The sequence below is a fragment of the Polistes canadensis genome, unplaced genomic scaffold, assembly GCF_001313835.1.
Source record: "Polistes canadensis isolate GaletaPanama2010 unplaced genomic scaffold, ASM131383v1 scaffold_135, whole genome shotgun sequence".
In the NCBI taxonomy this organism is placed as follows: Eukaryota; Metazoa; Arthropoda; class Insecta; order Hymenoptera; family Vespidae; genus Polistes; species Polistes canadensis.
In genome coordinates this window covers 139,947-148,083 of record NW_014569682.1, presented here as the reverse complement: position 1 = coordinate 148,083, position 8,137 = coordinate 139,947, and the positions used below count along the sequence as shown (strand labels likewise).

The 8,137-nt window shown below is 30.9% G+C and overlaps 1 long non-coding RNA gene across 1 annotated transcript in view; it reads left to right on the top strand.

Moving 5' to 3' along the window:
• Positions 1–2,047: 2,047 nt before the first annotated feature.
• LOC106788342 overlaps positions 2,048–8,137 on the top strand; it is a 23,418-nt gene continuing 17,328 nt past the window's right edge. Inside the window, exon 1 of the long non-coding RNA XR_001381888.1 lies at positions 2,048–2,211. This is a non-coding gene — a long non-coding RNA (uncharacterized LOC106788342). The remainder of the gene's footprint in view (positions 2,212–8,137) is intronic.

The following is an 8,137-nucleotide window of genomic DNA, read 5'->3' as shown; positions in this document are numbered from 1 at the left end:
TTAAAATGAAAATTAAATTATCTAAACATTTTTTAATTACTACAATTTTCCTGACAATTATTTTATAATTTAATTGAATTATTTTTAATTCAAAATCATTTCTCTTTCTCTCTCCAGATTCATTCGAAATTAATTTATTATTATTTTTATTTTTTCCTTCTTTAAATAAAAAAAAAAAGAAAGAAAATTCTCTTTGAAGTTTCGATGTAACAATTTTCTCTCATAGATGTCGAGGAGTAAGGTACTCGTTATAATGTCGCAAGTCGTCTGTCTCTATTCGCCAAGCCCCATCGCGAAACTCAACTACGCAACTTCGAGTCTTTCGCTAATCATTCGACTATACCTATTTATGAATACTTTCATTCGCAAACGTACACGTAGAATATAAGAACGTATGAAATTATCCTTCTTTTATATTTTCTTTCTTTCTTTTTTTTTTCGGGCTTATATTCGTCTAGCAACGTTACGAGAAGTAATTATAATTTTTCGAGTTTTTTACGAGGATAAAAGAAGCACAGTGCGTTGAATATGCACCATACGAAAGGACCATCATAAATTTGAATTCAGTGGAATATTTACTAGGAATATTTTTGTCTCTGGAAAATTTTTAGGCTACATTCTAAGTGGAATCAATTTTTATTATTCTCGACTAAATGTACAATTTTTGTCAACAAGCTTTTAATCATATTCTTATCTATCTCATTGTGAATCTAATTCGTAATTATTATTGTTTGATGTTTGTATGATTTTTAGGGAATTGGAAATGTTATACGTTTTATTTTTTTAGATTAGTCTATGATTCCACTTCGGAATGATCACTTCGAAAACTATAGTAGTACGATGGTGGTTAAAATGTGAACTGGTATCACGATTTCTTCACGTGTTCGACCCTGATGCAAATTCGATCTGATATTCGTGTCTGTGTTTTCTCTGAAAAACGTTTATGTATATATATATATATATATCACCGAGACACAGAGTATTTCCAATGTATTTCAACCATACTATCGCGTGACTTTCCTTTATTTTACCCTCTGGATATGCCATTCTTCCGCGATTACAACAATAAAATTAATCTATCGTATCGCGGAAGGAATCGCGATCGGGTCGGGTTCTTTTCTTATCGACGAAATGGCTACCGTTTCAATGCTATACTATAACCGTATTTTCAAATATAACATCTTCATAATCAAATAATCTCCAAAAACAATTTTACATACATTTCATCAATTTAATAACAATTTTTATAACACCAATTTAAAAACAATTCGTTTATACGTTTCTATCAAATCATATTCTAATAAGAACAAATCGTTCAATTTGACGCTAATCAATTTAACGTAGATGGCGCGTCTTATCTCTCTAGGGATATCTAGTGATTAATAATCACGTGCTAAGATTTTCCGATGCAATAGGAAACACTAAAATTCCCCTTAGAGATACAACAATGTTTTACATTTATAAAAATACTTTTATACAAATTTTCATAAATTTCAACAAATATTATGATTTATGTACAATCTACAAATCGTTTTAACACAAATGAATAATATTTGATTTGCTACTAAGTGAGCATGGTTACTTTAATAAAAACTTACAGGTCCTCGGGGGTCTCTCTTTGTTTTTGTATAAATAAGTAAAATATATATATATATATATATATATATATTAAGAAACATCCCCTTTCCCTAATCTTTCTCATTTTCATTCCTACTTTTAAAGAGGAAGGATCATTTATATATATAATTGCCAACCCAATATTATAAAATTAATTAATCTAATATGCTTTGTTTCTTATCATGATTAACTTGCAAAATTTATCGTGTTAAGTTGAATATAAAAATATTTAGATTTTAAAAATGAAGGATCGATGAAACAAACTCGTTTAGGCGTTCGTCTGAAATGAATTTTCTTTTTCATTTGTTTCATTCTATCTTTCTTTTTGTCGGAGATGAACCAGACCACCCGATTAAATCTTTCGTAATCGAACAACGTGCGAAACGATTGAAGTTTACTTCCCATCATCATCAGTCGCGTTTTCACGCTCGTGTAAGCACCGATCGCGGATCGTATGTGAAGCTTGAACTACGTTAGAAGAGCTGTGATCCTCTCCACTCGACACGTTCAACAGGCCACATTAAATCACCCTCGTCTTACGTTGCGTTAGGGTCAGGAAAGAAAGAGAGAAAGAGAGAGACGACGCACCAAAGTGTAAGTACTTGATTTTTAGTCGTTCGACTCTTTACCATTCGGGTTTAATTGAATTTATGTCCGACACGAGTTATCTGAATAAGGGTGCTGCTGACTTTAACGTTTAACGTAACTTAACGTTACCATCAATTTATTTTGTATACCTTAAATGTTACTAAAATCTTATCGATACTTGTTTATACGATTTAGAATAATTAACATTTAACGTTTAAACCGAAAAAATAATTGAAATATAGAAATCGTCAAGAATTGCATTTAGGTTATGTTGAAGTTCATAAATCGACGAACTCATATATCTAACAATTTATAAAATATTATTAATAAATAAATATGCACAGTCCTATTAATAATATTATACGATATAAATAAAATTAACTCTTAATGTTTAAACCAGAAAATAATTGAAATATAGAAATCGTTAAGAATTGCATCAAGGTTATGTTGAAGTTCATAAATCGACGAACTCATATATCTTACAATTTATAAAATATTATTATTAAATAAATAATCAATCCTATAACACAATAATCTGTCTTCAAAATGGCCACCCCAATTAATTATCCCTCAGATAGAAATTAATTAATAAGAACACGAAAATAAATTCAATAAAAAACTGATTCTATGCGAGAGTTAACTTTTCGGACCACAAAAATCCTCTTTACATAGATCGTATTAGCCTAATCTATCAAAGCTGCTTAAATTAGGTAATACGAGAAGAATGACGAGTCTAAAGATAATCTGTTGAACAAGATGTAGAATAAGAATAAGAATAAGAATAAGAATAAGAGAGGGGTTAACATGGACACAGTAAAAGAGATAAAGATAGAAAGAATGAGTAACAGTGAGAGAAAGAGAATGAGAATGAGAATGAGAGTGAGAGTGAGAGATGATGGAGAAGAGGGTGGAGCTTTGATTGGTCCATTGAAGACACGTGCTGGCAACCCCCGACGTTGGGCCAGCCCTCTGGCCGTGCATCTCGTTACGAACTCATTCAGGAACTCCAACGTCGCCAATGACGAAATCAAGTGGGATTGTTAACAGTGCCACACCGTAGGTGGCTACAAGAGACTGAGTAAGAGAGAGGGAGAGAGAGAGAGAAAGAGGAGGGGAAAGGAAGATGGTAGGTGATCTCTATCTGATCCTAATAACAATGACGATATAATCAGATAGGATAATTCAGTGAACATGATAGCTATGATCATTCCTATCCTTTCATACACTTCCATACTTATTTATCTATTTTATTTCATAGTTATTTATAGAATGGTAATATAATTTTAGTAGGATATAAAATTAAGGAAGTTACATTCTAATATATCGCAATAGGAGTTAACTTGAATTTATTATAAACTATTTTGACAGGATTCAAGTTTAACAAATCATTATATAATAATAAAATATTATCTATGTGTATAATATATTTCATAAATGAATAAATACACGTATGGATTTATATTTAACGATGAATAATGAATATTACGATATACTCGGTTACAGTTTTTAAGGTCGATTTGATCCAAGAGAAGTGTAAAGTAGGAAAAGAAGACGAATGAGGGAGAAAGAGAAATAGAGAAGGAAGAAAAAAAAAGGGATTGTCGAGGTTCTCATGTGTCCCTATACTACGAAGTCGATCGGCCCCGTTTGTTCGAGCGAGCATGTGGGCCAACAATGGCCACTTCGGTAGCAGCCGCGACGCACTTCACTTCGTCCATTATTCCGTACACGTTTTCATGTGGCCACGTCGGTGCTGCTAACGTCGAGGTAGCAAAAGCAAGAAAAAGAGAAAAAGAGAGAATGAGAGAGAGAGAGAGAGAGAGTACGAAATGGGGGATGAGAGAAACCCAGTAGAAGGATGAGGAAGAGATGAAGAGAGGAAAAGAGGAAGGGTAAGAAGAGTTAGGTGAAGTGGGGTGTGGTGGTAACTGAGGAGGGGCACGAGGGTTTGGGTGAAAACTAAAGCAGGGGGGGGCGGGAGGTTGGGGTGGTATTCCACAGCCAACAACACCGGCCCCGAGGTGCACCAAGGGTTCTCAACGGTGCCGGCCAACGTTGAAAGAACTTCAAGTACACTCCTCGAAATTCGCTATGGTCTCTTGCAAGTAGCGACGGCTCGCATCGACATGGCGCTACCTGCGAGAAACAGAACTTAACAACTTCGAGAAGTCGAGTCGAGAAACACTTTAAACGATTTCTAGTGCACTTATTTTCTTATTTCGTTCTATCGTTATATTTCGTTATTTCGTTTCTATATTTCTTATTATGTTTCTTCTTGTACTTGTTTTCTACTATTGGGGTAACATAACATGGACTAAGAACTAAATTCGGTTTTACTAACTGTCAAGTTTTTCGGTTAGTATGGTAAGTTGAGTTATTTGGATTTTGAAAGTTTCGGCTTGCAGTTGTTGTACTTGATTTAGGAAGTTTTAGGTTATAGGAATTTGAGAATATGTTAATTGTAATCATTGTACTAATTTAAAAAATGAATTTGGTTTATGAAGAATTAAATAAGTAGGAATAGGGAATGTATGTATGCAGTGATATTTAGGGTAATTGAATGTATTTCATTTATGAAGTTTTATGTTACAGGAATTAGAGGTTATGTTAATGTAGTTATTGTACTAATTAAAAAAATGAATTTGGTTTATGAAGAATTAAATAAGTAAGAATAGGGAATGTGTGTATGCAGTGATATTTAGGTTAGTTGAATGTATTTGATTTATAAAGTTTCGGGTTACAGGAATTAGAGAATACATTAATCTAGTCATCGTAGCACTAATTCAATCAATTAAGTTGACGAGTATTTAAATAAGAAGGTATAGGATATATATGAATTTAATGATTATTTAAGATAATTGAATTTATTTAATTTATGATACTTTTTTCATGAAAAATTAATTATTGATTTAATTAAATAAATACAAAATAAATATTATTTATGAAATCAGTATTAAAAAATCTACAGCATATTGATTATTACATTAACATTATTAAAAAATCATGTAGAAACAAATATACAATAATATCGATTAACTGATAACTTTATATCCAATTTCTTTGACAATAAAATATTATCGATATACATGTTATACATATGTATAGGTTGGGATCAAGGTAGTAACAGTTTCTTTCTTAAACTCGTACTAGTATATATTGGACCCTTGAACTCTCTTAAAGTTCTTCTTTAGTAATTTGGCTATAGGTGCGGGTACGGATGTGAAAGAGAAACGTACGAACGTACATACATTCGTTGGTACCCGGGCGAAGGGTGAAACAATAAGCGACGAACGACAATGAGAGTTTAAGTGGCGACCTCAATGATATCAACTGCACGCTGGAATAGAATTCAATTGAATTGAAGGAACAGCAAGGGGAATTCTTTCTCTCTCTATGTATATATCTCTCTCTCTCTCTCTCTCTCTCTCACTCTCTTTCTAACTCATTCCTTTTATTCCTTTTTTTTTTTTTTATTTTTCCTATCCTTCTTTATCTCTCGTTCGATGAATGTTTTCTAAAACACTTCGTAGTTAGAAAGTTTTAAATAATCATCTTTTCGATATTCTGTTATCGTATCTCATTCGTCGATCTTCAAATATCTTCTTTTTTTTTATAAAATTATCTTACACATAGGTTTATATTAATTGGTTTTTTTTTTGTTGTTGTTTTGTTTTCAAGTTCTCGCGATCTGTCACGTTTCATTTTATAAATAAACGTAGTTTTATTGGCAATAATAGGCGATATTGAAAAAATACTAGTTTAATTTTCTAAACAAGATGACGCAAGTGAAGTATATAAAAAAAAAATGCGATCTTGTAAACAACATCTAAACCAGTATTTCAAGATAATTCAAGAATGTTATGCATGCCTGTGACAAATCTACACGTTTCAATTATCTACGATTTATATACGACGTTAAAATTATTTTATATAAATTCACGACAATATAGAATATTATGAGAATAAATTTAATTGGCTAATTTGTAATAACAAACAACAACAAAAAAAGAAATGGAACACATAACAATTATTCATTAATTTTTTGTTCAATGTGTTTCACATATATTGAAATAATTTCGTATTATTTTCGTTGAAATTTTTCACTCCGAATACGTCGTCGAGGATTTTTATTTACATAAACTCACGTCTTAATATAAAAAAAAAAAAAAGAACAAAAAAGTAAAAAAAATTATGAAGAAAAATGCACAAACAGGAGTATAATTTTTTCTTGTTTGCCAAGACACACGAAATCATCTGAAATGTATTAAAATACATTCATGAAAAATATACAATTAAAATTTCCACCATGAACAATCTATACAATTATTAAATATTAATATACATATATATATATATTTATAATAAACAATTTTTGTCGAACAAAACAAAATTAATGGAAGATTAAAACAAACGAAACAGTCGATCTAAATATAAAATATGTATTTAATTAAATTTCTTTCTTTTTTATGTGAAAATATTATTTGTATATATATTTGTATATATGTATGTAGGCCCGAACGAAGTTGTTGTTGCATAATTAATAAAATACCTTGATACGCCGACGTGTGGCTACAAATAGGGATAGCATGCGGCTAATTCATCGTAACCAGCGATCGCACGATTACGATTTCATTGCACGACGTTGTGAGCACACTTTCGTCGCACCATCAAAGGATAAGGATAAAGATTTGCGAGCTTAATTAATGCTTACCTCTCGTAAAAAAGATTTATAATTACGATAGTATACGTGGGTGAGGCCTTTCACCACCATCAGACACCACCACCCCACACCCTCCCCCCCCTCCCCCATAATGACCGAGTTATTTCAATATTATCAACGTAAAGGCAAACAAAACAAAACAAAACCAAAAAAATGCGAAATTCTTCAAATATTCGTTTGTACCTCGGAATACAACGAGTTACTAGAGATTTCTGCAATTATTATTATTATTATTATTATTTCGTTCTGTTACTGGAACGTATACTTTCTGTTTTTTTTTTGTTCCTTTTTTTATTATTTTACAATTTAAATTTAATTTAAAATATTCTTTTTCTTGTTTATTAACGAACACATTTCAAATAAATTTCAACGAATTTTTCTATTAGATAACAAAAAAATCGAAGTATTTTGAATTAATGAAAATTTTCCAAATAATTTTGGACTTTTTCTTCCTTTTGTTTGGTTAATTATTATTACTTCTATTTATGGGGGAGGAGGGGGATAAATATATATGGTGTTTATATAGAGTTATTAGAGTTTAACATATAAGTCTAAGCTGGCGCCATCTCAGAGTAAAAGAAGGAACTAAATGCAACGTATAAGAGGTTAGGGGAATCCGTTCGTGCCGTTTTATAAGACCTCCCTCGTCTGATTTAGGGTGTCCCATAAATCAACTCTACAGAGTGATCGCGTGTAAAACGTATTACGCTCGACTTTCCTCCGTTCTCGATTAACTCGACTGTCTGTAATCGTCCTGAAGTGCTTTTGATAAACGAAATCAGATAGATTTATTCGTTAGACATAAGAAAAAAAGAAAAAAAAAAAACAAAGAAAAAAGAGCAAAGAAAAAAAAAATTTTAAATCATTCGTACTTCCTACTTTGCAAAACGTTTCATTTCTCAATTATATATACAACTTTTCATTTAACTATTTTCATATCATTCTTAAAATAATATTTAAACAATGATCAGATATTTTTCTATTCTTGTTTTCCTAATACTCGTTTCCCATAAAAGAAATGATTCGTTAAATCAAATTTTATTTTATACGCTAAATATTATTCCGTGTCTGTGACCAAATATTAAATTAATATTATTATAATATTTCTATTTTTATTTCTATATTTCATATAATTTAAGCATGATATACTTTTTGTTTTTATTAATATTATTGATTAAACAAAACAAAAAACAAAACTATCGCTCTCAGAGT